Genomic DNA, 9,376 nt, shown 5'->3' on the forward strand with positions numbered 1-9,376 from the left:
ACCCCCAGTTAAAAAGCCTTGTAAACAAAAAAAGTTAGACCGAGGTATGTTTTTGTCATCTCCATATCTGAACTTTTTCGATGTATTTCTTTTTAAATTAATTAGTAGGTATTTCGTGCAAATTTTATAATTTTGCGTAGTCTTTCTAAATATTCAAAATGAAAAAAGTAATGTCATAAAATCCTGTAAGGTTTTTTAAATAAATTTGGGATAATCCCCAATTTTTATACAGTAAATAATTTTTAACCCGAATGACATTTGTGGTTCAGAAACTCTGATAAAAAAACAAAAACACTTAATGTATAGTATTATGCGAGTGTTTCTTTTCGCTGAATTACCATTATATTACAAACGATTGATCATTTAGTTGAAAGTGATGAAAAAAATCCAATCAGTTTAATCTTTGTCTTTTCTGTAAAAGCATGATAGGATAAAATATTTTGCCATTTCTATAATTGGTTGCTACTGTTGTTTGCAAGTGATATAATTGCCGTTTTCATATTTTGTTAACATAATTTGGCATTTGAATAGTCTCTCATTGTATAACTTTCAATAAACCATCACTTCCGATGCCGCTTTCACACGGGAGTTGTTTTGTTTTTTGACAGCTAAAATTGCTTTCAGTTTATTCCCTTACACTATTGTAAATGAAAAAGTATTGTTATTATGTAAAATGACCCCAAAAAAGGAAAGTTTTGCAACTCAAACCAGGCAAAAATCTAACAAAAATGGATTTTAAATATGTATGAGCATATAACTTTCTTATCTTTTACCCTAGTGGAGCATCTTTGAACTAATCTTTAAAATTCGCTGCTTCGATTCTTTGTCTTTGTTTTTGTTTAACCTAAAACATTGCTAGGTGTCTGCCTAGCTTTGTAGGTTTTTCTAATAGTAATGATGTTGTATATCACCTGATATGATGTCACCTGTGTCAAAGAAACAAAACATAGAATTTATGACGTTATTTAAACATAAACCTAAGGATATGTTTCCTGCTTTTTGATTTGTCTTTTCACGTCTTGACTGTGACATGCAGGCATCTAACCTATTGCACATTCCAGTACCGTCAGCCAAACCCAGCCTGTAAACATTCAATATTGCCGTTTAGGACGCTCTTTAGGAATTCCGTTTTTTCTTTCACTCTTTCTATCTCGAGTACACAGATCAATTTTCTAGTACATGACATGCGATTTATAGATTTATAATGGGTAAAATAACACGATATCAAGTATTTCTTAAAGCTGTTAAATATATTGTCGTATAAGAGGATATAAAGTTCTCATTAAAAACGTAAATGAATCATTACTTAAATATTGGCAGTGGTACAAATCAGAAATTTTATTGCAAGACGAAAAGCGTGGCAAATGAATATACAAAACTTGAATGATTTTATTTAAAAAAAAAAACACGATCTGACAATTTATGACATCGAATATTTACGCTTTCCACAATGTCAGATATAATTATGACATGAAAATAATGTTTCCCTTAAAAATTGAAATTGAAATCCATACAATAAATGGGGCGGGGATTGTAAAATTACACCTTCACTTTAAAGTCATATGGCTATTTTTATGGATATTTTGTTTTCAATACTTGAAGACCACACAAGTTCTTTCTAGCCTTATTTAATGTATTGACCGGCATCTGTGTGGAACCACCGACCATCTGTCAGCTATGTTGATTTCTTTCTAATATGAAGTTCTTTGGAGATTAAAACCCAAAGCAGAAATGAGCAAATGGTTCGCAACCTAAACAACGCAGTTATGTCACATAAAAGTTCTCATATATTTTTATAATGTATTGAACAAAATAGAGAACCCAAATTACATATTATAAATAAAAACATGCGAGCATTACTTTATCTTCCTGGTTTTTATGGAAATATTGCGTCTTCCTTGATAGATGCCATGACAAAGAGTAAAAACTGTCTCTCTTATCTTCTTATCTTAAGATATGGATATTTATTGTATATAAACTTCTATTCTGAGCCACATAAATACACTACAGAAACCACAGCATATACAATTACATATTATAAATAAAAACAAACTGCTAGCATAACTTAATCTTCTTGGCGGTTATGGAAATATTGAATCTTACTTCAAGTTGATAAATTCCAACGGTTTCTCGTATCTTAAAATATGAATGTTAATTGAATTTAAATTTATATTTTGAAGTCAGCCATACAAAGACTGCTGTACTGTTTATCAAGTCAATTGTTTCACCAACAAGCACAATTTAAGGATAAAGTCATTACCACATTATTATCTGAAATGCACATATCATAGAGTCTAAATACGGAACAAACTTTTGTATCTTTATCTCATAAAGTTCATCATTATCAGATATGATGCTTTAGTATTTCCTTATATTTTCCTTTCATGCGTTAAGTAGATCTATTATAACATTCCACTTGGGTTCGTCGTTAATTTAGACTATATATAGTATTTTAATACTTGTTGAATAGCACATTTCAAATATAATTCAATCGATTTAACGAATTACATTACTTATACGGCTGTATATCGCCAAATGAATTAACAAATTTACAAAATACATACTACTCAATAGAGTCATATCAGACATTATAAATTACTTTAAAACCATATGAATATTCACTACCGAAGTGTCACTTTGCATGTTTTATGCAAAGATTTAATGTGGATGAGTATTCAATTTTCACCACCGTATTTCTATTTACATGCTTAAATCTATTTCTGCTATTTCATAATATTGTTTTATATAGAATTCATTTACAATAACTTCTTATATTGAAATCATCTTCAATTTTGAAATCTTCTGCGTTAAAAGGAAGTCGTATACGAGGGATGTTCAAAAATAAACCGGACTGTGACTGTCAATTGAAGAAATTTCAACCTATCACTTATTGATATATATCACACTTATCGGAAAACAATATCTGTAAACTGATGCTATATTTAATCTGATAACGCAAATAGCTTGTCAGTAACAGCGAATTCAAAAACCATGGTAACGCACATCCGGCGCAGTGTGTAAATTTGCTTTGTCATCCGGCGCTTTATGCTGCGTATATTTTACAATATGGCTAATTTAAATTTCATACTACGCCAAAACGTCATGAACCATATCTTTGACATTGTCAGAAAAAAAGACATATTTTTATTAACAATCACAATTCAAACGTCACTTGTTAAAGAAATGCTCTCGTTAAAACTATGTCGTTGGAACGCTCGGAAATCGATCAATAAGAAAAGTTTTTCAAAAGTAAGTCGAGAAACTGATTAAACCGTAGAAAAGTTTATGGATAACAAAAGAAAGGTTCCAGGAAGCCACGACATAGTTTTTTGATAAGCATAAATGATAAAGAAAGGGTAAGAGGGAAAAAGAAAACAAGTAAGGGAGAGACAGAAGAATTTTCAAGGAGGTTGGTGATGTCATTCGCCGAGACGTTGAAAAATGACAATCGATTGACTGCGGACTTTGTCACTGATGTTCGACAGTAGCTACGGGACGGTGCAGTCATCACTAAGGATTTTAAAATGATAATTGTCAGTGCATTAATTACATATATTGTATTCTTGGTAACAATTGTATCAATTATTTTATTAATTTACGTCTTATGGAGAAATTGTGTCAACAATTTAACAGGCTATGCGTTTTATTTATTTTAAAATAATGACATCATCCATTCTATTACAATACAATATGATACCGACTTGTACAGAGATATAAATATAGGCAATGGATAACATGTGTACCACATATTGGCCTACTTCGTGTATGAGTTAAAAGCTGCTACGTTAAGGACAATACGCTTGTGACGCCGTTAATGTCAATTTTTGAGTTACACCGTGCGCCACATTGCTTTACATGAGCATGCCAATAAAAGCGTAACTTTTTTTTGTCAATATTTCTTGTTGGTATTTTTTGTATCATTTAGGAGAAAGATTCCGATTTATTGTGCGTGCATGTTTATGTAAAGCCATGTATCAGGTAAGGAATCATTTACAAAGTCCGGTTAATTTTTGATCATCCCTCGTACTATCAGTATAGCCTTCTTGATTCTTCTTTTTGTATATATTAATTATACAAAAATGACCCGACAGACAAAAAAGTGTATGGTTTTCCTTTGTTGAAAGACGATTGGTCTACAATGGGCAAATTTTCCAGAAGTATTTAAAATATTAATAAAAATAATAGAATAGTAAGATTTGGATAGTCTTATAATATATTATAAAGTTTATAGTGATTTAGTAAGATCACTTATATGATGAATAATAATATTTCGCTCCAGAACATTTCATGATCTACTATACTTGTATAAATACATGTTATAGCGTCTGATACTAAATACTCTCAACTTGATCATTCATATCTATTATAGACCGTTTTACTTTAAAGGGTATAAATCTATAACTATTGAAATATTTTTATTAACAGTAAAATGATATTGGTTCCATTATTATATGGTCGATTCCCGAAAAAATTGTAACATAATTATAATGTCTCTGAAGAATAAAAGTATAAAAACAGAATAAAATGTTCCGGGACAAAATATTACATTGCTATTTTAAGTAGAGTTTTATCAGTTTAGCAATGACTTTGTGCATGCGCCACTCGCTTTAAGGCAATTTATTGCCATTTTTATTTCATACAAGCATTTTGGAAGTATTTTTTTTAAAACTCAAACATTTATTTTTGCATCAGTCATATAGCTTTATACACTTTAATATTTTGTAACATATACAGTAATATTTTTTGAATACACTTTTGTATGAAAGTTCTCCTTCATTACTCATGGAATTTCAACGAAAACTACAAATAACTATTATTGTCAAGTTTCCTTGAGCATTAACTTGAGGTAAAATTAATGAGAATTGACCGTTGTTTTTGTTGTAGATGTGTTGCATTAATGTGTGTTTTTGTTCGTTTGTTTATATGTGAAAAGAGAGAAATACTCTTATGTTTACAACTACTGGTATATCATTAGTTTTTTGCTTTTCAAATATCATTGGCCCTTAGGTGATATAACATTTTCTGTTTGTGGATCTCTTGATTTTCGAATAAAAAACCTTGAAATGGAAAAAAACATACTACATGTATATGTATACCGGCTCAATAATGACAAAGTTATATATTGTACAAAACTTTTGCTTTCATACCATTAGGAGATAATGGTATGAATGCAAAAGTTTTGTACAATATATAACCCATATACATGCACATGATACTGTATAATAAGAATAATGATAAAAATCTTTAATAGAATATATATTAACTGCTTGGCATCTATTTTTTAAACCTACTTTCATATAAACCGAATACTCGGGTAAGTTTTTCAGAAGAAATGATAAAATGAATGGCATAGAAGGCTTTTTATGATAGATTAAAGAATATTTGATTAACACGAATTATATATCGTAATAAAACGTCTTATTAATACTTTGGGAAATGAGATAACCCTCAGACAAGATTCAGAAATCAAAAGATTAGAACGTATAGGGAGAATACTTGGTTCATTTACAGAAGCTGAACATGCAGAAGATATTATAAATATGAATTTCCCAAGTATACGAAGAGTCATAGCAAATGAAAACATAGCAGGGCCAAAATTTAAAGAAGAGTATGTTCAAGAAATGCAATGTAACTCAACTGAAATAAGGTCAGTACAAAAGAAAAAAATCATTGAAAGACATTTTACCAATAATGAAGGCATTTATTTAAAATTCAAAAGGGATACTAACTTGACTGACTGGACAGAACTTCCGGTGCAACATCCTCGCAAGGTGCTTTTGGCCTATCATAAAAGAGGTGAACATGTATTGAGAAATATTCAGCATGCAATAAATTTACATTGTAAATATTACGCCTGTTTCGCAGGTCCTTTCATTGCCGGGGCGTTATATGGCAATGAGAGGGTATTTCGCCTGTCATAATGTTTAGACGGGTCCGTTCTGTGTCTGTCAATGGTAGGAGGACACAGAACGGGTAGGAATTTTTATGGTTCTTTTCAACCGGATCTACCGAATATATGGAACATTTGAATTCAACAATTGAAATATAGATAAAAAGTAACATTAATAGGACATTTCTTCACAGAAAGTTTTAAAATATAGTGATATTTGATAATTATTTAAAGTGCAAAAACAAGTCTATAAACAGGATTTATACTTACTTTAAATTTGTACGCGAAATCAATTGAACAGTTCTAGAAAATGATGAGACTCTTTTAAGTGAACTAATCATGAACTGTGATATGATTTCAAAGTGTGTTTTACATTAACAGTTATGTGTCATTACGCGAAACCATATAATTTTTGTTATAAATAAACTTTAAGACATTTTAGAGTGTAACTTTGATGTTACGTAGATTATGTGTGGCAACAGGAGTTTAGCCACATGTCATATTTGGTACCATCTGGGAAGACGGAAATATGTTCTGATATACATGCATATATTGTTCTCAAATTTTATTTGGTAATTGTTGTACGAATCTCTAATGTTAAAGACATGAATATCAGGTTAACAGTTAGTAACATAAAAAGCATTGTGTATAATGAAGTGTACAAAGATAAAACACCACACAAGCTATAAATTAGATAACTTGAAGATATAAATTAACAACCCGCATATCTGGAACCTGGAGTATAATTTAAAAATGTTTAAAAATAAAGAAGATACAAGATGAAAATCAAATCTCAAGAATAAAGCTTTTAAATAACACGACTTTCCCCACAACAATATGTTACTTATTCGTTAACCTGTAGGTTTTACAGGTGAGGTAAACACACATCTACCTTATATGACCAATCAATAAGTGAAATATGTAGACTTTGTGATAAATACTTTTGCAAGATAATGAGCGGAAACCTTTGTAAAATTAAAGGCCCTTGTGACCTAGACATTTGACCTAGTGACTCCAAATTCAATAGGGATCATCTACTAGTGTGACAAAACAATATGTGAAATATGAAGATTTTGTGACAAACAGTTTTTAATATAATGAGCGGAAACCATAATACAATTAATGGCCCCTGTGACCTTCATCTATGACCTTGTAACCCCAATATATAAAATCTTGATTTAAGAAAAAAAAGGTCCTAGTTGAAGCGAAAATGGAAAAGTTACCGCCCCTTAAAAAGTACACATCATTTGTATTGAATCACAACTCGTATTTCCTGTCGAGAATTACTCTTAACTTTTCAAACTTGTTTTATGATGTTTCTTGATTTGATTACCTTTGAATTTTAATGGTATATGTAATGTAGGAAAGGTACGATAATAAGTATTAATTTTTGCGGTGGTTCCCTGGTTGATTATCTATGAATATTGAAAATGTAAACAACGATTGATCAACAATTTACTTACATATTTAAGCGTCTGCAAGATAATGAAGACAATAGAGGGTGGAATCAGTCCAGGTCGATATAAAACACATGTGCATGCTTGAAATTGTGAGTTCTAATTCCGGCTGGTGGAGTCATTTTCACCGTAATTGATTTTGAAATCCTTTCTTCTTTTATTCGGAGAGTATCTTGGACCTAGCATGTACTGTCGTTATTAGCACCTTGCAATTTTAAGCGAATGCAAAAAGTACCGGTAAGCTGCTTGGCAGTCTGCTCAGGAACAATGCGATGGCTGAACTATGCTTTCATTGTGACTTTCTGTGCTGTGAAGGTTAAACTACTTCCACCTATGTAATTGTTGTAACAGCTAGTGTTTTGAACAAGTCTTAAAATGGTTGTACCTTTTTGTATATTCTTAGTTGCATAGTGCATACAGCAGTGGGATAAGGCTGATAAATATTAAGTAGAAAGAAAGGATTCAATATTAGTAAAAAGAATAATTATCAATATTCTTGCATCAGACGGGATTTTCTTTCATATCAGACTGGTATTTCCATTAGTTTTACCAATGCCGTAAATTTCATCTGGCATGATGACACGAAAAGCATAATATATTTAGTTTGACTCATTTGCTTGCACATTCTCACACACTCCCCCCCCCCCCTCCAATTGCTGGAAAATATCCAAATGATGCCCTCATTTGATTGAAGTTTTTATGCATTTCAAGTGATTGTGCATTTCAAAAATTCTTATATTAAAAAAATTATGTCAATGTTCTAAATGTGACATTATGTATATTTTTATGGTCCCTTTCAAAGGAAAGGGATATATATTGTTTTGCTTACGTCGCTCGGTAGGTCTGTCCGTCAGTAGACCACATGTTTCCGCCGATCATCTTAAAATCTATTTATCACAATGTCTTCATATTTCACATCATAATCTCTCATAACTTGAAGATGACCCCTATTGGTTTTGGGGTTACAAGGTCATAGATGAAGGTCACAGGGGCCATTAATTGTATTATGGTTTCATTGTGACTGTCTGTGTCTAAAACAAATTACAATTTCGCGCTGGATTGATCCCATATAATTTGTTGGTGGGCCAGTCAATTCTTACATTCCTTCCAATCCTGGTAAATATAGTACCATCAGGAAAAGATTAAAAACATTCCACAAACAACTATTTTTCTTAGATACAAAAACATGTAATAATTTTACAAAAAGGACTATATTTTCCTTTAGATAACAAAATACACCAAAAACTCATAATACCACGATTTCACGCAGTTTTGGGACTAGCAGTTGCTAAGAGCCGATTTGATTAGGGTCGAAATGTCCTGTTTGCTCGAGGTGATCTGATTGCATTTAACGGAATCTTTACATTTAGCAAATTTATAAGGGTGCCCACCCTAACATTTAAACCAACGCATCTCCCATCATTTCTTTGTGAGGATTGTTAGGTCATTCCTTAGCACTCGTTTATGATGCAGACAACATAATACAAGAAGAAACCGGAAACCTGAAAGTGTGCTTGTACAGGATAAAAATCCATTCCTTTTTGGACCGTTGTCGCACTAATACTTGTACAAATGAGATCATCCAAACTGAGGGTCCAAAAAGCGACTTTCTGTCTGGGACCTCTACCTATAACTTTTCTTGCGGTAGAGCTTTGAACCTTAAATTGCTGTGAAGAAGATCATCTAAACTAATATAATCAACGAGATAATTACATTTTGTTTAAGTACGTAGCCTTTCATTATCCAATAAATAACTGTGCATGACCTCATTCATATAAGAACGTTCTCTAAAGTGCTTTTTCCTATTGTCGCTCTAAATTTACTTTCATAATTATAAAGTTTTAAAATAATGTAAACTGTTTTAGAATAATGCTGTCTCTAAGATGTTGCTTTTTCAGTCGATTTACGGTTATAGAGAGAGACAATGCAAATCGGCGGTCCAAAAACGACCATAATTCGCGGAAATCTCTAGGAAAAATTTCTTTCTTTAGGTCATTGCGCAAAGAAAATCCTTCAAACTTGTACAAAA

Source organism: Ruditapes philippinarum, unplaced genomic scaffold, assembly GCF_026571515.1.
Source record: "Ruditapes philippinarum isolate M1 unplaced genomic scaffold, ASM2657151v2 ctg7703_1_1_1_1, whole genome shotgun sequence".
Lineage (NCBI taxonomy): Eukaryota > Metazoa > Mollusca > Bivalvia > Venerida > Veneridae > Ruditapes > Ruditapes philippinarum.